The sequence below is a fragment of the Cetorhinus maximus genome, chromosome 1 (assembly GCF_964194155.1).
Source record: "Cetorhinus maximus chromosome 1, sCetMax3.hap1.1, whole genome shotgun sequence".
Lineage (NCBI taxonomy): Eukaryota > Metazoa > Chordata > Chondrichthyes > Lamniformes > Cetorhinidae > Cetorhinus > Cetorhinus maximus.
Genome location: NC_135879.1, coordinates 14510697 through 14532218, shown reverse-complemented (window position 1 = coordinate 14532218; position 21522 = coordinate 14510697).

The following is a 21522-nucleotide window of genomic DNA, read 5'->3' as shown; positions in this document are numbered from 1 at the left end:
AATTTGCTCCCTGCCTCTGTCACAACACCCTGCACAAAAAGCTTGAGTGTTATTCTCTCAGTTTTATTTCTTGCTGCACACGCCGTTTAAAAAAAGGATCAAATACTTTCAAACACAACGGCTTTGCGGTACTTCTTTTCAATTGACAACACGATCTCACAAATTGCTTATTATAAAAGTTTAAAAAAGTCATATGACAGGTAACTCATTAGTATCTTCTTAACTATCTGTCATCTTATCTTTTTTAAAATGTGCCCACATACACTATGCTTTTAAAATATGTTAAAATGAAGCTTTCTCCCCAAGTCCTTTCTGTAGTGAAATTATTTTTTCAAGTCCCCAAAACTTGTTCCAGAAGGACCCAAGACGGTCTGCACCCCAGGGGAGAAATGACCAGGGGACTCCTTTCTCATATGACTCACATGTCCATCCTTAGAGCCAACCAGGGAACAGCTTGCACCATTCAGGGAAATATCTGTTGAGCCAAGAATCTCTTGAGTGTTTATTTACCCAGATAATGAAACAAACAATGTCAAAAATAAAGTGCTACTTCTTGAAGGTATCAGACTCAGCAACACATTTCTACAGTGATAAATCTTCAAATATTGACTAGTTCTGAATTTTTCGGCATTTGCCACAGACATGAAGACAAAGAAATCCTTCAGAGGCATGCCCGTCATAGGCAAAAAATAACCAATTAGCTTAACAACCAACTTCTGTGATGCATTGACGATCAATAACACAATGTAAATCACTTTGCCGACAAGTATGGGTGTTAGCTTAACAATACGCTTTCGGAATCTTTTAAAAAGGGTTTTATTTGATACTTATGTGAAAAGCTTTGGAAGTTTTGCCAAAATTAAAGGCACTAAATGAAGACAAGATATTGTTGTATGACTCCAGCCCTGTCTCCCAGCAATCAGCACCCTGGATAGATAACTATGTATGACCCTCATTGCAGGTCCCGATAAGTATTATGAGATCTGTATTACGGCAGATATTCTTACCAAACTTTGGCTTGGGAAAGCATATCAAATTACAAAATAAATTTTTACAAATCTCCTTCACTAAGCAACAAGTGAAACTTCTTCTTCTGCCATATCATGTTTCCCATCAGCAAAATGGCTGCCGCATTTTCTACATTGCAACAGTGACTACACTTCGACAGTGTCGTGAAGCAGATTCTGCGGTTGTGAAAGTTGCTATATAAATGCAAGTCTTTCTAGAGTTTTCTTTCTTTCTAAGTCAAAACCAATTAACAACGTTAGTTTCAAAATGACTTTTCACAAAATGGAGATTTTAATCATCTAATTCTATCCCAATATTGCGCTTTACCTTCTTGTTTACAGTCACAATCTCAACCAATGCTTTGCGATAGAACAAATGTCAGGATGCTGCAACATGGGCCCATGCCTATGATCCAGCACACAGCAAGCTCCATACCTCAGGCATGCCACCATTACTTCTGAGTGGAGATCAGACAACTCCTAATAGTGCCATAATGCTCTTTCTCACAGGAAGAGGAAAACAAAAATTGGATGGGGCCTCGTTTCTCACTATATGGAAACTTGTGTTAGTTTGCAATTTTTTTGTTGGACAGCAAGAAAATTAAAGGAAGCACAACTAACTGTCAGCTCCAGCAACATCCCAGCAGGACACAAGTGGAGGTCCAGATAGATGCACATAAGACAGCAGCAGGTCTACTGAGGGCCACCAGTAACTGGGAGGTGGGCTGCTAACAGCTTCAAGCTGCATTTATTACCCCAGGCCAGAATCCCTAACCACCTTAGTCATGCTCCTGCAGATAACTTCAATTATTTGCACCATGGAGACATTTGGCTAATAGCCCATAGCTTCCTCCTCAGAGATGTGCTTGGGTTCCATGTGGAATTGCTCCTCCAACTTGATGACCAGATGCTCTAAGCTTCCTCTATACAGGACGTTCCAGATTTTCCCTCTGAAAGAATGGTTCATCCCACCCACTCCTGTACACCAGCTGCAATTTTTGTTCGGTGCTAATGAAGCATATTTAATTCATCTGAGAACTGAGCTGACCAAGGTTAGGAAGAATTAACTGTAAATGTAAGATAGCAACAGAATTGTGCCAGCCTGCATATCAGCATGTGTAAACTCCACTTTTCCCACTCTTCCCACCTTTAAAGACATGCAAACTCTCACACTTCACATGCTTGTTCCCTCCCTCCCTCCCTCCTTCCTTCCCATCCTCATGCTCTCTATCTCCCATACTCACTCTCCCACCCTCATTAACTCTCTGTCTGTCTCTCACCCTCTCTCCCTCTCTTTTCCATTTTATGACTCTCCCTATCTTTCTCCAACTCTCCCTCTCCCTAGTCCATAAGTAAATCTCCTGCTGCTGCTCATGTTTCATGCTGGGCGGGCCTTAACTGGCAAGGTTCTGCCCCTGGTGTCTTGATCAATAGTTACCCTTTAGCCAGCAACTAAAATATTTGGCCATTTATCTCTTTGCTGTTTCTGAGACCTTGCTGTGCACAAATTTGCTGCCATATTTTTGTCTACATTGCACGTACACTTTGAAAGTAATTCACTACCTTTGAGACACATCCCAAGGTTATGCAAGGTGCTACATAAATGCTAGTTTTTACTTTGTCAGTGAAAATGTACAGACTGTGAAAGCTGCAATGGGTATTCAATTGTTTAAGCTTTTCTCCCTGCCTCTCAAACTGAAAAATGCGTCAATTCTGCACAGACATCAGGGCTAAGGAGATGTTCGCCAAGCAGCCTCAGCGAGCCAGGTACTTTATACAACTACTGGTAGCTCCCTGATGCAAAAAGCAGGCGCAGGTTATGTGAGTAGCTGCCAGAGAGTGTCATAATTGGACATATCTTCAAATCTACTCTACCAAATGTTGCAGACGAACTGTCCAAATATGAGCCATAACAGTTAAATATTTACTATGGGCACTCCATGTTGACTTAACAGTTTACTGGGAATGAAGGAGATGAGTGCTAATCCATTTTGGCTGCGATGGAATATGAATTGCTACCAGGGGGCTTAATTCCCTCTATCTGCTATTCTTAATGCACTTCTAAAAGTGTTTGCATCAATTTCCTATCTCCGCTTTATTAATGCATCTGTTAACCCGTCTATGGTAACATGCAGATGGAGTAACTCCCCCTTGCCCCAGCTGTTTCATTTAACTGTCAGTTTAAACTAGTGTTAAAAAGAAAATGGTGAGTTATGAAGCTCAAAGAAAGGAGAGGGATGTTAGCAATGGAAACTCATTTATAGGCACAGTGTCAACATTTTAAGGTCAGATATAGTACAGCCAAATGTAAAGAAAAGCTTCTTCCAATTTGTTCCAACAATGTCTCCAGAATATCACCCTCTACTGATGTTTCCATTGAGCATACTAGCCTTCCTCCCTGAGTGAAGCTGACAGTTATAGTTCTGTACCAGAGCCCATGGCTCGATCAGCAGCCCCTAAGCTGCTCAAACTGGGTTTATATGAGGACTTTCACTGGCAGTGCAGAGAGGACACCTTAGTTCCATTATCTAGAGTGGAATCAAACCCATGACCCAGAGGCAATGGGACACGGTTTTAACCCACTGCATGTGCCACCCAGTCCCCCTACTTCTGATTTAATTACACTTCTATTCCTGTGAAAAGTCACAAGTTGATGCTTATTTTGTTTCTGTTTTCAATACTTTTTTGGAGCAGCGGTAACCAGCACAGTTGTGAAGAGCCATTCTGACTGACATCAATATTATACCTACAGAGAGAGACATTCCGCATGTGCATATACATAGTACATTGTGTACAGTATGTTACAAATATACATACATACATATTGCAAATAGACAATATATATATATTATATAAAGTGTCAGCTGTGTTTCTGAGCCAGAAGGTTGAGGGTTCTACCCCAGGACCCGAGCACAAAAATGAAGGCTGATACTCCAGAGCACTACTGAGGGAGTGTTGCACTGTTGGAGGTGCTGTCTTTAGGATGAGGCATTAAAGTGAGACCCTGTCAGTTCTGTCAGGTAAAAGATCACATGACACACTTTCAAAGAAGAGCAGAGCAAGTTATCCTTGCTCCTGGCCAACATTTATCCCTCAATCAATATCACAAAACCAGTTGATCTGGTCGTTATCACATTGCTGTTTGTAGGTGTTTGCTATGCAAATTGATTTCTGCATTTTTCTGCACTACTTCAGTGACTATACTTCAGAAGTATTTCATTGGTTGTAAAACCCTTTAGGTCACCTTGAGGTGGCGAAAGGCCCTGTATAAATGCAAGTTTTTCTTTCTTTACAGAGACAGTCCCTATGTAACATTTGCTCCTTGTTGCTGTTTGTTTGTTTGCTGCTGTTTTCTTCATGTCCTCCTTCCAAGGTGCACAAAATCAGAACTTTAAAACATGCTTTCAGAAATCTTGAGGGAACAGATTCGAGCAAAGGAGACCACACAAGTTCCATGAGGAAACATATTACCAGCTTATTAGTGAGCTTATCTTGCGTTCGTTGATCAAGTCCTTTTGGCTTCAGCAGAAACTAAAGAACAACATGATGTAATTCTTACAAATGACTCCAATCCTATCTAATTGTGTTTGTTAATGTCTGGATAGCGTGTATTATATAATTACTGGTGCATGACTGGTTACCCACTGACAGAATAACTACTTGGTAATTTGCAATCTGATTGCTTTAATGTCTGCTTTTCTAAAGATGAAAGTCAAGTAAATTGTCTAAGACAATTGGCCGAATAGCAAGGGGGAAATGTTGAGAATCTTTTTCACATATGAGTTATGATCTGGAATGCACTGCATGAAAGGAAAACAGCATGTTGATGCTTCGTGTGACTCCGCCCTCTCTAAGCCAATATTTATTTTACCATGGGGCCTCCAATGTTAACTCTGAACTCCTTATTATTATCTCCATCCACTTCCTATTTCCAGTTCTTCTCATGTTTTTATGTACCCTACTTTTTTATATAACCAGATCTATGTAACTTGAGCTCTCCCTGTGTCCACTCACATGCGCAGTTTGGCTGCAGTTCCAGACCTGAGCCCTTTGTTCTATTTGCACTTCCGCCTTTTCTTTTTAACTTATTTTCTCATCACTGCTCTCTTGTGTTGCCATGCCTCCTTTCACTTATCCTCTCTCAGGTACCCTGCCCTCCCAATTCCCTGCCCCAACCCTTCAGTCCTCCTTGATCTTTCTGCCCTCTTGTCACTGCCCCAGGCTTGACTCCTGTTAACTAAGTCTCCAGCTTCCCTTGATACCTCTCCAGGCATCCCGCCAGCAGGCTCATCGAGGCACTCGGCACTCGTTCATTGCGAGCAGGAACCAAGTTGCCATATCACCCACTCTCTTGTTGATCTTCCTGCCCAGTGCACACGCTAATCTTGCCAATCTTCTCCCTGTCCAACTCACCCCTCCCACTGCTGACCCTGTGGACTCTGCCAGTGGATCAGGTCTCACCACCCCTCTATGCATCTCCCTTCAGACTATCCGTTCACTCATGCGCAAGGCCCTTGCCATCTATGAACTTATTGAGGGTGATTGCAATGACATTATGGCCTTAACTGAAACCTGGCTGAGGAATGATGACATCTTTCCCTTTAATGAAGCCTCCCTGCCTGGTTATATTTTCACCAATTGCCCCGTCAAGACTGGCAGGAGCGGCTTAGCGCTTATCACCAGATCACACCTTGGCCTGACACCCCCACTACTTGTCTGGCACTTTCTCCTCATTTGAGCATCTTGCCTTCACTCTTTCAAAATCACCGTTCTCCACACCCTCCCAGGTGTGCCTTCAGTTGCCAAGGCCCCCAAGCTCTGAAATACCCTCCCTGCACCTCTCTGCCTCTCTACCTTGTTTTCATCTTTTAAGAGACTACTTAAAACCACCTCTTAGAGCAAGCTTTTGGTCACCTGACTGCTTATAATGCTCCTGTGAGTTGCCTTGGTGCATTTCCTTATGTTAAAGGCACTATGATTATAGATTAGCTGTTGTTGAAACACAGAGCGTTCATTTATTTAAGGGGAGCTTTGATGCATGTGCAAGGAAGAAAGGAACAGATGGATACAGGGGGGAAATGGGAAGAGGAAATTAGCAGGAGAAAGCTGAAGGAGTGTATAAACACCAGCATAGAAAAGTTGGGCCAAATGACCTGCTACTCTGCTGTAAATTCTATGTAATTCTTTGCCCAATACTTCCATCGATAATATCAGTACACAGCCTGTTACTCCATTAAACAGTTAATAGGATACAAACTACAGTAAAAATGTTTGCAAAATAGCTTTTTGTTTGTTTGCCAAACACAATGACACAATTTGTGCCAAAACTACATTGCCAAAATATTGACAAAAAAATTTCCACATGTCTATTCCAGCTCTTGCCCACACTGCCGCGCACATAGCCGTGAAGGAGCTCCTTTTAAATACAACTACAATGCAAACAAATAATGTGGAAAATCTTGATGGATGCTGCATGTATTACACATCCAATGGAACCAGTTAGACTTCATTTGACTTGGATCTTCATTTTCAGAATTGTCACTGCTAAAGTATTTGTTTAATTTGCGGGTCGATAAGGAATCTCAATGTATTTGTGGCAACTCAGAAGCGGCTTACATTAGCTTTTCCCTTTGGCTGCCATCCAGACTCTGTCTTCATCCCTGAGGCAAACTTCAAGAATGTGTAATTGTCTAGCACATGGCTCTCATTGGGCAACACTGCTCACTGCAGTGGAAAAGCTGGGGTTTCTATCCAACGGAGAAATAAGATGAGCATTTAATGGAGCTCCAAGGGAGATAAGAGCAGGAGTAGGCCATACGGCCCTTTGAGCTAGTTCTGCCATTCAATAAGATGATTGCTGATCTTTGACCGGAATTCCAGTTTCCCAGCAATAGAGTTCAAAAATCTATCGTTCTCTAGCCTTGAATATACTCATTGACCAAGCGTCCGCAACCTTCTGGGCGAATAAATTCATCCTCATCTCAGTCCTAAATGGTTGACACCCCTGTCCTGAGATTTGCCCACGAGTTCCAGAGTCTCAAACTGGGGAAACAGTCTCTCTATACTGTATCCACCCTGTCAAGCCCTCTCAAAATCGTGTATGTTTCAATGAGATCACCTTTCATTCTTCTAAACTCCAGAGAATATAGGCCCATTCTGCTCCATCGCTTCTGAAAGAATAACTTTCTGATCCCAGGAATCAATCTAGTAAACCTTTGTTGCACCCCCTCTAGGGTAAGTATATCTTTCCTTATGCATGGTGGCCAAAGCTATACGCAGTACCTCAAGTGTGGGCTCACCATGCAGCAGCTTGTTAGAACAGAAGCTCCCTAGCTTCCGATTCCTCAAAAGGCAGTTCCTGATTACAGCAGCGTCATTGAGGGGAATGCAGAATGGAGATCAAGAACCTCTTGATAAGCAGGAGGAGAAAATTGTTGCCAGATTCTTCCCTGGCTTATTCACCTGTGCTTCCTGAGCTGGGGTGGACTGGCTTCTGAATGGACGTGGAATTCTCACAGATAAAGAGGATGGTAGTTCTACGGTGCAATGTAACTATTCGTGATTGAGGGAGACTTAAGAAAGCAGCCTGATCGCCGCTTACTCCTGATCCCTGCTGGACGTGTGCAAGTGCGATTATTGGTGGAGAACATTTAGGTTCAGCTGAGGTGTCCAGGACACGTGCAAGCCCTCACTATTCAAGCTCCCAGGCTGAAAAGGTGTGAGATCCTTACGGATATTTACTGAAAAGACATGTGTGGGTGGTGGGGAGGGCAGTGATAATACAGTGTTATGGAACAATTCATAGGAAGGGGCTCCCCGTAACTGGCCAGTTGGGTTGGCATAGCGCAGGAGCGCCTGTATCAGTGGAGCAGGAGCAATGACAAGAGTGTATCATTAAAGGTCTGGGTGAGGCACACACTTTGTGTATGCAATAATCTTCCTTCTGGTGGGAGCATGCCTGTCATGAACGTGTCACCTTTAGACCAGGAGAGACGAGGAGTGGAAACCTCAAGTTAAATAAATATCTGAAGCTACTGCGAATAATCTTTCAGAAAGGCAGGAAAGTTGCTGTTTACCGAGTCTGTGGGTTTTGGTATCAATTCGTACAAAGGAAAATATTCTAAGATGCATGTCAGGAAACAACAGGAAGACATGGTTAAGCTTAAAACTCGAGACGTCCAGCTGGAGATCAGCTGATTGCAAAACTCACTTGACAACTGAGTAATTCCTTTTTACTCCAACCCAAATTTTATCCAGCTTTTTCCATTTTGGTTCAGCTGTCACTTTTAATGAGTTCTAGATCTCTCAATGTGGAGTGCTGACAATATAGAAGGTCGGAAGGTGACAGGGCACGTCTGTAGTTCCTGCATTATTGGATATTAACGGCGGCTGTCTCAATAATTCAATCCATCTGTTGGCACGGTGCATTACAGTCCCTCATGCTCACTTTAATCCAATGTACTCAGAGCCTTGGAATTCTGGTAGAATCCAGTTTTAAAATCTGACTTTGAATTTATCGTCTGTACATGGGCTATCGCTAACACTGCTACCTCAGAATAAAGAGTTTGGGTTTGAACAGCTTGAACATAATGAACTTCCTTAGCATATTGCTGTAAGTTTTCCCCTTGTTGTAGGAGTGCCAACTCTAATTGGACAAACTCCTGGAGCTGTCATCACATGACCTCCCATCTCCAACTGCCCCACCTCATACTCCCACCATTGTCGCCCAACATATCTGTAACCATGGCACCCATGCCACTTGACAAACACACAGACTTTTAATTGCTTGATTGGTTGATTTTTGCCTGTCAGTCACACAGCCTGTTTCTCCCATGTTCGACATTTTGATAACTAATAAATGTGTTCAAAGATTTTTTTTAAAAATACACTTTTTTAATGACCCTATGATTTTCCTCCCGGGTTGCTAGCAACAGTGTCCTAGAGATTAATCTTTAACTTCTGGAGACTTCAAGAGAACCAGGATTGCTGGCAAAACTCGACTGCATTGGTTTGAAACAAGACCACATGCTGCAGCCTGTAAGGGATGTAAGTGAACTGAGTTTGGCAATCACAACCCAGATTGTTGTGGGCACAAGTCTGCAGTAGGATAAATTTACAGCCTTGTTTGGAACATGGACAAAGGAGCTGAACTCCTGAGGTGAGGTGAGAGTGACTGCCCTTGACATCAAAGCGGCATTTGACCGAGTGTTGCATCAGGGAGCCCTAACAAAACTGGCGTCACTGGGAATCAGGAGGAAAAATCTCCGCTGATTGGAGTCATACCTAACACAAAGAAGGACGGTTGTGGTTGTTGGAGGGCAATCATCTCAGTTCCAGGACATCACTGCAGGAGTTCCTCAGGGTAGTATCCTCGGGCCAACCATCTTCATCTGCTTTATCAATGACCTCCCCTCCATCATTAGGTCAGAAGTGGGGATGTTCACTGATGATTGCACAATGTTCAGCACTGTTCTTGACTCCTCAGATACTGAAGCAGTACATGTCTAAATGCAGCAAGACCTGGACAATAGCCAGGCTTAGGCTGACAAGTGGCAAGTAACATTTGCGCCACACAAATGCCAGGCAATGACCATCGCCAACAAGAGAGAATCTAAGCATCGCCCTTTGACACTCATTGACATTATCATCACTGAGTCTCCCACTATCAACATCCTGGGAGTTACCATTGACCAGAAACTGAACTAGACTAGCCATATAAATACTGTGGCTATAAGAGCAGGTCAGAGGCTAGGAATTCTGGCGAGTAACTCACCTGCTGACTCTACAATGAATATCCACCATCTACAAGGCAAAAGGCAGGAGTTTGATGGAATAATCTCATACTCTCCACTTGCCTGGATGAGTGCATCTCCAACAACAATCAAGAAGCTTTACAGCATCCAGGACAAAGCAGCCCACTTCCACAAACATTCACTCCCTCTAACACCTACACACCGTGGCAGGAGTGTGTACCATCTACTAGATGCACTGCAGGAACTCACCAAGCCTCCTTACCAAACCCACGTCCATTACCATCTAGAAGGATAAGCACAGCAGACACATGGGAACAGCACCACCTGGAATTTCCCCACCAAACCACTCACCATCCTGACTTGGAAATATATCGCCGTTCCTTCACTGTCACGGGGTCATAATCCTGGAACTCCCTCTCTAACAGCACTGTGGACAGCTCACCACCACCTTCTCAACAGCAATTAGGGATGGGCAATAAATGCTGGTCTAGCCAGCGAAGCCCACATCCCATGAATGAATATTAAAAAATTGGTGATCTCTCTGAGAGGCAATAGATACAGAAGGTGAGGGAAATGTGGTGGTCGTTGCTGGTATCAATAGAGGGAACACACTCCTGAGGTTGAGGTCAAGGCATTTTCATTTGGGCAGAGGGGGGCTTCACTCTGAGTTAACCTGAGGGAACTCGATTCTGATATTGTGAAAAAGATTTCTATTTCCTAGCAGCTCTGCCAAAGGCCAGCAACATAACCCAAGTCTACTAAAAAAGAAACAGAACCAGCCCCAGTGCAGCGAAACCCCACTCCCACTCTCAATCCAGATTCTCCCTGCATCATCACAGCTGTACAGTATCAACAATAAATCTGAGTTAGCAGCCCCCCTCCACTCCAACCCCCTGAGGTTGAATGCTCTGTACAGCAGTGCTGCCAAAAAACAGTCAAACTTTCCAAAGGTGGCAAACTGAAGTCAAGTATTAGTAAGTACTGGGGTTAGACTTGACTCATTTGAAGGGAATCTTTGTACGAAATGGCAACGTATTGCTAAGTTGCTCTTACTGTTAAGAATTATAAAAGGTAGACTGGCAGATCTCATGGTACAGGACTGCTATTTTATAATGGCAGAAACATTATACTATGCATCGTAGTATTCCGCTGCCTCGTGTCATTGTCTCTAATCTGAACTGTGCCTTTATGACCACACAGTCCCATTGTTGTAAGCGTGGGAATCTTGAGTTCCCTGAGAGTTCAGTTGCCATCTGTGAGAGAATCTTTCAGATTGAGGGGTGTATATGGATTTCTGGCTCCAAGTCAAAACATAAGCACAAGGTGACCGCCTTTTTCTCTCTTTTATGACACCTGAAATGCAATTGATGGAAAATGTTCATCTTATAAACTAAGAGACCGCCTGTGGTATTGGTCCTGGTGAGTGTGAGGATAAGCTGCCTTAGAACAGGACTGTTTATGCCAACTAGGATACAACATCAGTGAGTGAATAAATCCAGTTTCGTTTTAAAATACATTTAGTCTAGAATTTTAGTGGTGCTTGTAGTAATCGGGGTTGAAAGGATTAATGTGGGGGACTGTGGAAACAGTACCACCCACATGATGATGTAGGAGACACATGAGCAAGAATCGAGAGGGAGAATGCTTATGGCTTAGACAACCAACTTTGGATTACACGGAAAGAGACCATTCAGCCCATCATGCCTGTGCCGTATCCTTATTTGTAAAAAAAAAATTCTCCTCATATCCCCCTGGATTTTTTTTTTGCCAATTATATTAAATCTGTGTCCTCTGGTTATTGCAATTGGAAACAGATTCTATCCATCTATTCTATCAAAAGTCCTGCTAATTTTGGGTGCCTCTATCAAATCTCCCTGTAATATCCTTTGCTCCAAGGAGAACAATCCCAGATTCTCTTGTCTCTCCACATACCTAAATACCCTCATCCCTGTTACATGGTTTCTGGTACATCTCCTCTGCGCACTCTCCCAAAACTGGACACAACACTCTAGCTGAGGTCTAACCAGTGATAAGGATCTGTCACCATTTCCTTGCTATTGTACTCTATGCCTCTATTTAGAATGTCAAGGGTACCATATGATTTCCTTTTTTAAAAGCTTTATCATCGTGTCCTGTCAACTTTAAAGATTTGTGTGAGGCCCCACATCTCTGTTCCTGCACCATCCTTTAAAATTGTATCATTTATACTTCCTTTTGTTACTCTCCTTCCAAACTTCACACTTCCCTGCATTACATTTCACCTGCTGTGTGACTGCCCATTTCCCCAGTGTACGTCCTCCTGGAATCTGCTATCAACCTCCTCACTATTTACCACATTTCCGAGCTTTGTGACTTCCTCAAACTTTGAAATCATACACTCTCTACCCAAGTACATATTATTACATCCAAATGGATTCGAGGGAGAGGGGACATCAGCCAGGGTTCCTGCTCCTTGCCCTCACCCACTGACCTGGGATATGTACACATAGTTTTATAGACACAATATTTATATATATATAAAATCTGTTGAACTTCTGTGGCATTGTTCACAAGGAATCAAGAGCAAGAACAATCTGTAAGTGGGAAGCAGAGTTAGATGTTAATGGATAACTGAACTAGAGTATACCAATTTAATTTAGTTAACTTTTTGAAGACATATGTTCTGTGCTAGCTTTTGATTTTACATTATTTTATGTAATTAAATATAAGGCAATTTGGGAACCAGAGAATATACTAAGAGAGGTAGATGAAGTGAGAGATCTTGGTGTACAAGTACACAGGTCCCTGAAGGCAGCGGTTCAAGTAGACAAGGTTGTAAAGAAGGCATATGGAATGCTCTCCTTCATTGGCAGAGGTATAGAATATAAAAGTAAGGATATAATGTTGGAATTGTATAAAACACTGGTGAGGCCACAACTGGAGTATTGTGTGCAGTTCTGGTCACCACATTACAGGAAGGATGTAATAGCTCTGGAGAGAGTGCAGAGGAGGTTTACAAGAATGTTGCCAGGGTTAGAAAAGTGTAGCTACAAGGAGAGATTGGATAAGCCGGGGTTATTTTCCTTAGAACAAAGAAGGCTGAGAGGTGACTTGATTGAGGTGTACAAAATTATGAGGGGAATAGATAGAGTGGACAGGATAAAATTGTTTCCCTTGATGGAGAATTTTAGAACCAGCGGACATAGATTCAGTTCTGCCGAAGGGCCATGGAGGCTCGAAACGTTGACTGATTTCTTCTCCGCCGATGCTGCCAGACTTGCTGAGTTTTTCCAGGTAATTCTGTTTTTGTTTTGTTATAGATTCAAGATAAGTGGCAGAAGGTGTAGGGGGGACATGAGGAAGAACTTTTTTACGCAGAGGGTAGTGGGTGTCTGGAATTCGCTGCCCAAGTTGGTGGTAGAGGCAGAAACTTTAAACTCTTTTAAAAAGTACCTGGATCTGCACCTAAAGTGCTGTACGCTGCAGGGCTATGGGCCGGGTGCAGGAAGGTGGGATTAGAAAGGGCACTTGGGTGTCCTTGGGCTGGCATGGACAAGATAGGCTGAATGGCCTCCTTCTGTGCTGTAACTTTTCTATGGTTCTAAGTAGAGTTCATCCTAACGTTGGAGTTTCTCTGTACTGTGGGGTGAGAAACTGGAAGATGCCATACTGTGGCACCACAGCGACACCACTGGTGGGAGGGTATAATTATAGCATATAGGCTGTGGAGCTGGGAGATGCCATACTGAGGCACTAGAGTGCCATTACTAGTTGGAGGGTATGATTATAGCATGGAGCATTTACATAGGCAATTTCCATTATAAATCCAGGCAGGAGAATTGATCATGGAAAGTTGAAGGGAAGTGCATACAAGCATAAGATTTCAAATAAACATACATGAACATTTTTGAAGTTGAGAATACTCAGCAAACCCGTTTGTAGGTATATCAGTTGGAGGTAGATGTCTGATATTTATTTTCTTTACATCGAACTATAAGGCTGTGGAATTCTCTTCCAGTGTTAGTGGTTGAGGCAGAAACAATGAAGGTAGTGTCCATTCATCCGCCATTGATAAACTGATGAGATCAGGTGCGACACTCCTCATCTGATTTTAATCTCCATTGAGATCGACTGAGAGTAACAATCGGTGTGCTGAGAAACTGGCATTCCACCCAGTCCTGGGGTTTCCCACCCAGTGACTTCGATTTAAAATGACCTGCTGTATCACCACTCGAGGCTAGATTGTATGGGTGAATGAAGGGATGTGGATAAAGGGGTGTAAATGTGATTAGGGCTATTTGCTTATGTGGAGGGCGAATATTTGCTTAGGCTGATTGCCTGTTTCTGTGTTGTTACTTCTATGTATTTCTAGATCTAAGTGAATGTAACATAAATACATATTAAATACCAGAATGTAACATAAATACATATTAAATACCAACTCATTCAATAATTTATACAAAAGATGAGCTTTTTTACATCTCTTACATTGCTCATACTTACATTTGGGATAACATTCGCAGACTCGTTGAAGGACATATCTTTTCATTTCTCAAGGGAATATCTGCTGGCAGCCAAAAGACTGTAGAGCAAGTGAGCTGACTTAATGGAATCAATGGCTTCATCAACATGAAAAAATATTCAAGCTAATTTCTATCCTTTGAGATTTCAGCATTAAACAAGGTGGTTGCGCAACTCCTTCAAAAGGTCAGAGATTTCAATCAGCCAATAGCTAAACTATTCAGAGCAGGGTGTTCCCAGTTTGAAGCCCTGGCCTTGTATTGAATTAGCTGTGGAAAAAGTTGGAGCATATACAATTGGCCCCAGCATCCCTGGGCTAGTTGCGGGGGGGGAAGGAGGGGGGGGAGGTGTAAAATTCAGCTGAGTGCCTGCTTCTGATCACTATCCAGTGCTCCCTGCTGCAGTCGAATAGGCTGCCTCACTCATTGCCTGTGCTCAGACATAAAGGATGGTCACTTGAGGTAAGCACCAGAGGTGTTAGCACCTGGGAGCCTGCATTCCACAACAATTCATAGTCTCAGGAAGGAGGGGGAGGGGAAAAAATTAGAGTGGATGGCAGTAACAGTGGTTTTGTGGTACAGAGAGCGTTGAAAGTAAAAGTTTGATTGGGGGACAAGCAGATGGAATAGCACATCATGAATGGAGGCTTCAATTCACTACGCTAAAGGCAACATTATACAATGATAAAAGCAAAATACTGCGAATGCTGGAAATCTGAGACAAAAACACATTGCTGGAAGAACTCAGCAGGTCTGACAGCATCTGTGGAGAGTAAGATAGAGTTAATGTTTCGAGTCCGTATGACTCTTCTTCAGGACTAAAGAGAAGTAAAAATGTAGTGAAATATATACTGTTTAAGGGGGGTGGGACAGGTGAAGCTGGATAGAAGGCCAGCGATAGGTGGAGACAAAGGAGAGATTGTGAAAGATGTCATAAACTGGCTAAAGGAGGTGCTAATGGTGACATTAGGAGTAGAAAGCAGGATGAGCAAGTGACAGATGGCCCTAGCAGGGGATGGTGTGGGGGACAAGATTGAAATAGGCTAAAAAGTGGGGATAATACAATGAATGGAAATAAATTTTTAAAATAATAATAGAAATAGGTGGGAAAAAAATATATAAAAATGAAAAAATAAATATTTGAAAAAAGGGGATCAAAAGGGGGTGAGGATGGAGGAGTTCATGATCTGAAGTTGTTGAACTCGATGTTAAGTCTGGAAGGCTATGAGGAGGGGGGAAGTAAAGCGGCAGGTGTTACACCTTCTGCGATTGCATAGGCAGGTACCGTGGGAGGGGATGAAGTGTAGGGGATGATGGAGGAGTGGACCAGGGTGTCCCGGAGGGAATGGTCCCTACGGAATGCTGACAGGGGGAGGGTGAAGGGAAGATGTGTTTGGTGGTGGCATCATGCTGGAGTTGGCGTAAATGGCGGAGGATGATCCTTTGAATGTGGAGGCTGGTGAGATGTTAAGTGAGGACAAGGGGGACCCTATTATGATTCTGGGAGGGAGAGGAAGATGTGAGGGCAGAGGCGCAGGAGATGGGTCGGACACGGTTGAGGGCCCTGTCAACCACCGCGGGTGGGAAACCTCGGTTAAGGAAGAAGAAAGATATGTCAGCAGCAATGTTTTGGAAAGTGGCATCATCAGAACAGATGCCACACTTTATTTATTTCCATTCATTGTTTTATCCTCTCCTTTTAGCCTATTTCGACCTTTTCTCCCACACCGTCTCCTCCCCCCACCCCACCCCCGCTAGGGCCATCTGTCACTTGCTAATCCTGCTTTCTACTCTTAATGTTACCATTAGCACCTCCTTTAGCCAGTATCACCACCAACAATACCTCATCGACTTTTTATTCATGACATCTTTCACAATCTCTCCTTTGTCTCCACCTATCACTGGCCTTCTATCCAGCTTCACCTGTCCCACCCCCCCTTAAACAGTATATATTTCACCACATTTTTACTTCTCTTTAGTTCTGAAGAAGAGTCATACGGACTCGAAACGTTAACTCTGTCTTACTCTCCACAGATGCTGTCAGACCTGCTGAGTGTTTCCAGCAATTTTTGTTTTTGCAACATTATACAAATCTGGTTTCATCTGTGAATTCTGGTAAAGTGCTCCTTCTAATGTCCTGTCATGTATATTTATCATGGATTGAATGTAATGGCATTATTCGCAATTCTGGGCCATTGGAAGGCAGCAGATTCCTTGACTGTAGTTTGTGGATTCTGCCACAATCAGTTACAGCAGAACATCTTGTGTATGTGAGAGTGTAATTACACATATTACATCATCTCCACAATTGGACTGCCAGCTACATGTTGGAAACTGTCTAGCAACATTTGGAACCAAACCCCACTTTGGTTCACATCCCTGCATTTAGTTTCCTTTGGTAGTTGGTGTTGTGTGCAATTGACCATTATTCTGTCAGCACGTTTCATTGTGATACAAGAGAATGTTGCCACAGATTGAGGTAAAGCCACGAACACTAACCAAGTCGTTTCTGAAACCCAGTCAACCTGTGGACACAGAGGAGGTGAAATTGATCTTGGGCAGTAGTGCAAGGCAGGTATTGGGAAGCATCCCTATCCATGAGGTAGGGGGACTCAAAATTCCACCCAGTGTACTCAGACTTGTGGTATGAAATGCCGCAAGAGATCTGCTCATAAGAATATGTGGTCTAAAGTACAATCTCTTGAAAATTAATTGAAGAGATCATCTTAACTATCACCCTAATTAAGAACTGAATGAATGGAACAATTTCCATAACTGACTTCTCCTGAATTGGTTAATGATTCAAACATTTACCATCCTATACAACATTTATTATATCCACCACTGAAGGTGAGCGGAGGTAACGTTTTCACCCTGTTTATTAATCTGTTTGTAAATAATATATCTCAAAAACTAATGGATGGATTTCAATGAAACATGGTACACTGATAGGGTAAGACCCAAGGAAGAACTGATTAGTTTTTAGCGAAGATGGTGCCTCCAAATCTTGGAATTTTTTAAAGGATCTGTTAACGTTGAAAGATAGAATGAGTTAACTTTTTAAAAAAATATCATGGGTTGTTTTATTAAGAATGTTGTTGATTGTTTTCAAATGTCATGGATTGTCTCAGCTGTTGTGGTACAATTTGTCACAGCTGTCAAAATGTAAGCAGAGTTTTCACAGCAGGTTGTTGGGATGTGGATTGGCCTGAAGTCTCCTCAGTGAGATGAAGCTCTTAATAATTTTTTTTTCTCAGCTTTGTTGTTTCAGAGCATCAGGCAGGGAAAAGCCTCAAGGGAGAGCTGCATAATTGTAATAACATTGAGTTAACATAACGTGGCAGAGATACACGCTTCACTGAGTGCCCTCTTCACTTTTTGGATAGTGTAACAAACAAGAATAGATTTATTAGATGAGTACTTTGTATCCAGTTGTATATATATTTTCACCATAGAGATAGAAGATAAAATATCATTAAAGAAGGGAAGCTAAAACTAAATCTGTGGGAGCACTTATTGGACTAACGATAAGTAACAAAATGCTAATGGAGAAATTATGGAACTTAAAACACACAAATCTCCAGGACCTGATGGCTTCCAACCTAGGGTATTAATAGAAATAAGTGAAGAATCGCAGAAGTGTTAGCCAGCCTTTCAACACTCTCCTGATTTGGAAGTTGTGCTATTCAATCAGAAATGTACTAATGTCTTTCCACTATTGAAGAAGACTGAAAGAAAGAAACCCAGTAATTAGTGTTTAATGTTAGTTATTGACAAGCTATTATAATCCATCATTATGAATAAAGTGACTGAGCACTTGGACAAATATGAGCTGATCAGAGAGAGTTAACATAGCTTTGTTAAGGATAAGTCATGTCTGACTAAACTAGTTGAGTGTTTTGAGGAGGTCTATAATGAGGATAAGGGAGTATCTATGGATGTTATCAATATAGCCTTCCAGAAGGCATTCAATACGTTGTCAGGCAAGGAATCATGAGCAGAAATGAGAGTGCACTGAATTGGATGGAGCCTTTTGACTTGGGTTGGAAATTGGTTGAGAGAGAAGAGAACAGACGGTGGATATCAAGGATAAGTGCTCTGATTGGCAGGATGTGACAATTGGCGGCCCATTAAAAGGGATCTATTCTGGGCCTTAACTTTTCATCATATTTATTAATGACTTGGATGGAGATTGTGTATCCAAGTTTGTAGATGAAGTTTCGGAATGTATTAAGTAGTACAGAGAGGAGCAGGAATTTGCAAAGGGATATGGACAGATTAAGAGATTGGATAAAACTGTGGAAAATAGAGTTCAACATGGAAAAGAGTGAGGTCATCCATTTTGGACCCAAGAAAAGTAAATCAGTTTGATTGATAAATGGTGAGAAACTAGAAACTGTAGAGGAGCATTGAGCTTGGGAATTCAAGTAGGCAAATCATTAAGAGCCAATAAACATTTATAAAGTGCGATCAAAAAAGTGAATGGAATGTCGGTCTCTACTTGAAGGGGGCTGGAATACAAAGCATAAACATAATACAGATCATAAGTTATGCTTTAGTTGTATAGAGCCTTTGCCAGATCTCATCTGGTCCTGTATTCAGTTTCACAGCTCAGGAAGGTTAAATTAGCCTTGGAAGGGTTGCAGAGTGCAGATTCACAAGAACGATACTGGGGCTCAGTGGATTAAGTTATGAGGACAGGTTGCGTAAACTTGACTTGTATTGCCTTGAATATAAATGATTGAGGGGTGTCTGAGCTGGGTACTTAAGCATTAAAAGTATCTGATAGGGAAGATACGGAGACGTTGTTTTCTATAGCAGGGAAAATCAACAGCAAGGAGACATAACCTTAAAATAAGAGTTAAAATTGGGATTGAAATCGGGAAACACTTTCTCGCACAAAGGCTAGTAGAGTTTTGGAGTTCTGACCCTGCCCCCTCCCAAAAGCCTGTGGATGCTATGACAATTGAAGCTTTCAAGAACAAAACAGATAGATTTGATAGATAAGGCATATAGAGGAGAGGTGGGAAAATGGAGCTGAGGTGCAGATCAGCCATGATCTATCTGAATAGTGCAACGTGTTTTAGGGACTGAATTGTCCGCTCATGTTCCTAATGTTCTTATGTACATATATTTCTCAAATCTATCAGCTTACCATTACAGCATCAAACACACAGAACAGAGGTGAGTCTCTGTCCTTACGCAGAAAATTGTAGAATGGAATCCTGAGGGAATCTATATCTTGTGTAGAAATCTGTTTTAATATTATTATGAAATGCCATGTCAAAATGAAAATAGAAGCAGCGATAGTGAAAACTTTCACTTATAGAGTGCCTTTAACATAGAAAAAAGCACCCCCAAGGTGATTCACAATGAAATGGACGGTGACCCAATATTTGGTCAAAATGGTGGATTTTAAGGATGATATTAAAGAAGAGGGAAATGGAAGATTTAGAGAAGGAATTGCAGAACATGAGGCTATTACAGAGGGATGGCTGCCCATGTTCAGCGAAGTGAGTGGATGTTAGATAGTGAGAGAAATCAAGCATGGAAGGATCCAAATGTAAGGATGTGAATTTTATATTTGAGTTAGTGGGAGATTGGCATCAAATGTAGATCAATATTGATGGGTTGGCATGGATAGGCTCTGGGCAACATACATAGTTTTGGTTGATCTAAAATTTATAATGGGTGGATTATGGAAGGCCAGCGAGGAAAGCATTATAATAATTGAGTCTGGAGGTGACAAAAGCAGGTGGACTGAGAATGGAATAGAGGTGGACCATGTTAGAGTCTTTGTGGTGGAGACGATAAGTAGTCGAAAACTCAGCTGAAGTTTACACAGGATGCCAAGGTTGCAAACACTCTGATTCAGCCGGAGACAATGGTCAGGATGTGGGCGGAGTTAGTGAAGAAGATCCAGAGTTTGTGCTGGAGCCTAAAGTCAATAATGGCTTGAGTCTTCCTAATACTTAGCTGGAGGAAATCACAGTACATCAAAGGCTGGATGTTGGGCAGCAATGTGACTGCAGACAAGCACCACACTCTGTTCTTAATGGCCCAATAGGGAGTTTAATGCACAATGTCCATTTATAAGCCTTCTCTAACCAGCAGTTTCAAAGTATTAAATACAGATGAGTGTGCAGTTAGCTCCACTTAATCAGATTTGGAAATTATGAGGTAATTCAATAGATTACATTTTCCCTTTTCAGTTCATGATGTGAAACAATGTGATTTTTTTATATTGAGGTTGTTTTCACCCACTGTTTAGTCAGATATGTGATCCCATTAGTAAATGTTTCCTGGCAGAGAACTCTTGGGAAATAGGAATGCGGTACTGTATTGCATTACTATATAAGCAGTAATATAAGCACAGTGACAAGAGAAGCCTATTTGTGTTTATTGTATTAGATTAGGGGCCAATATTGAACACACATCTCTGGTGGAGGCTGCGCAGTAAATAGGACTGGGTTTAACGCTGTTTCCCCATGGCTATTTCCATCACCTCAGTACACTTTTCACTCACTAAGTCCACCCACTTCTATGTTTTCTGATATCTGTGAGAATTCATTAACGTTGTTACCTCCTGTCACCTGTTAAAATGGGATCTATATAAACTCATGGTGCCTATCTCCTAGTGCAGTTCATTGAAAATCCTTGTCTTCATAGATAAATCCTTCCACGGCCTTGCCTAATTTGACCTCTGACTCTGTGACATATTGTGCATCCCAGGGTGTTAGCCATGGCTCTCACCTCTGAGTCAGAAGATTATGGGTTCAAGTCCTACTCCAGGGATTTGAGCACATCACCCAGGCTGTTGATTCGGTGCAGTAATTCAAGAGTTCTGCACTGGAGGTGCTGCCTTTCAGGCAAAACTTTAAGCTGACTCAGTTGGGTGGACATAAAAGATAGCACTGAAAATCAGGATAGTACTCTCAGTGCCCTAACCAATATTAATCCCTCAACCAACAGCATCAACAAACAATTGTCTGCTGACTTATCATTTTTCGGTTTATGGGACTATGTTGTATGCAAATTTCCTAATGCATGGACTATATTTTATACAAATTTCCTTATATTGCAACAGAAACTAAACTTCAAAAGTACTTTGTTGATTGTGAAGTCTTCAGGATGTGCTGAGGATGATGGAAAGTGCTTTATCAATGCAAGTTCTTTTTTCCTGGTTTGGTGGTAAAGCTTTTACCTATCTAAGTCCTAATCTTTAAAACCCCCTTCTAAAGCTCTCTGCCGTGCCACTTCCCT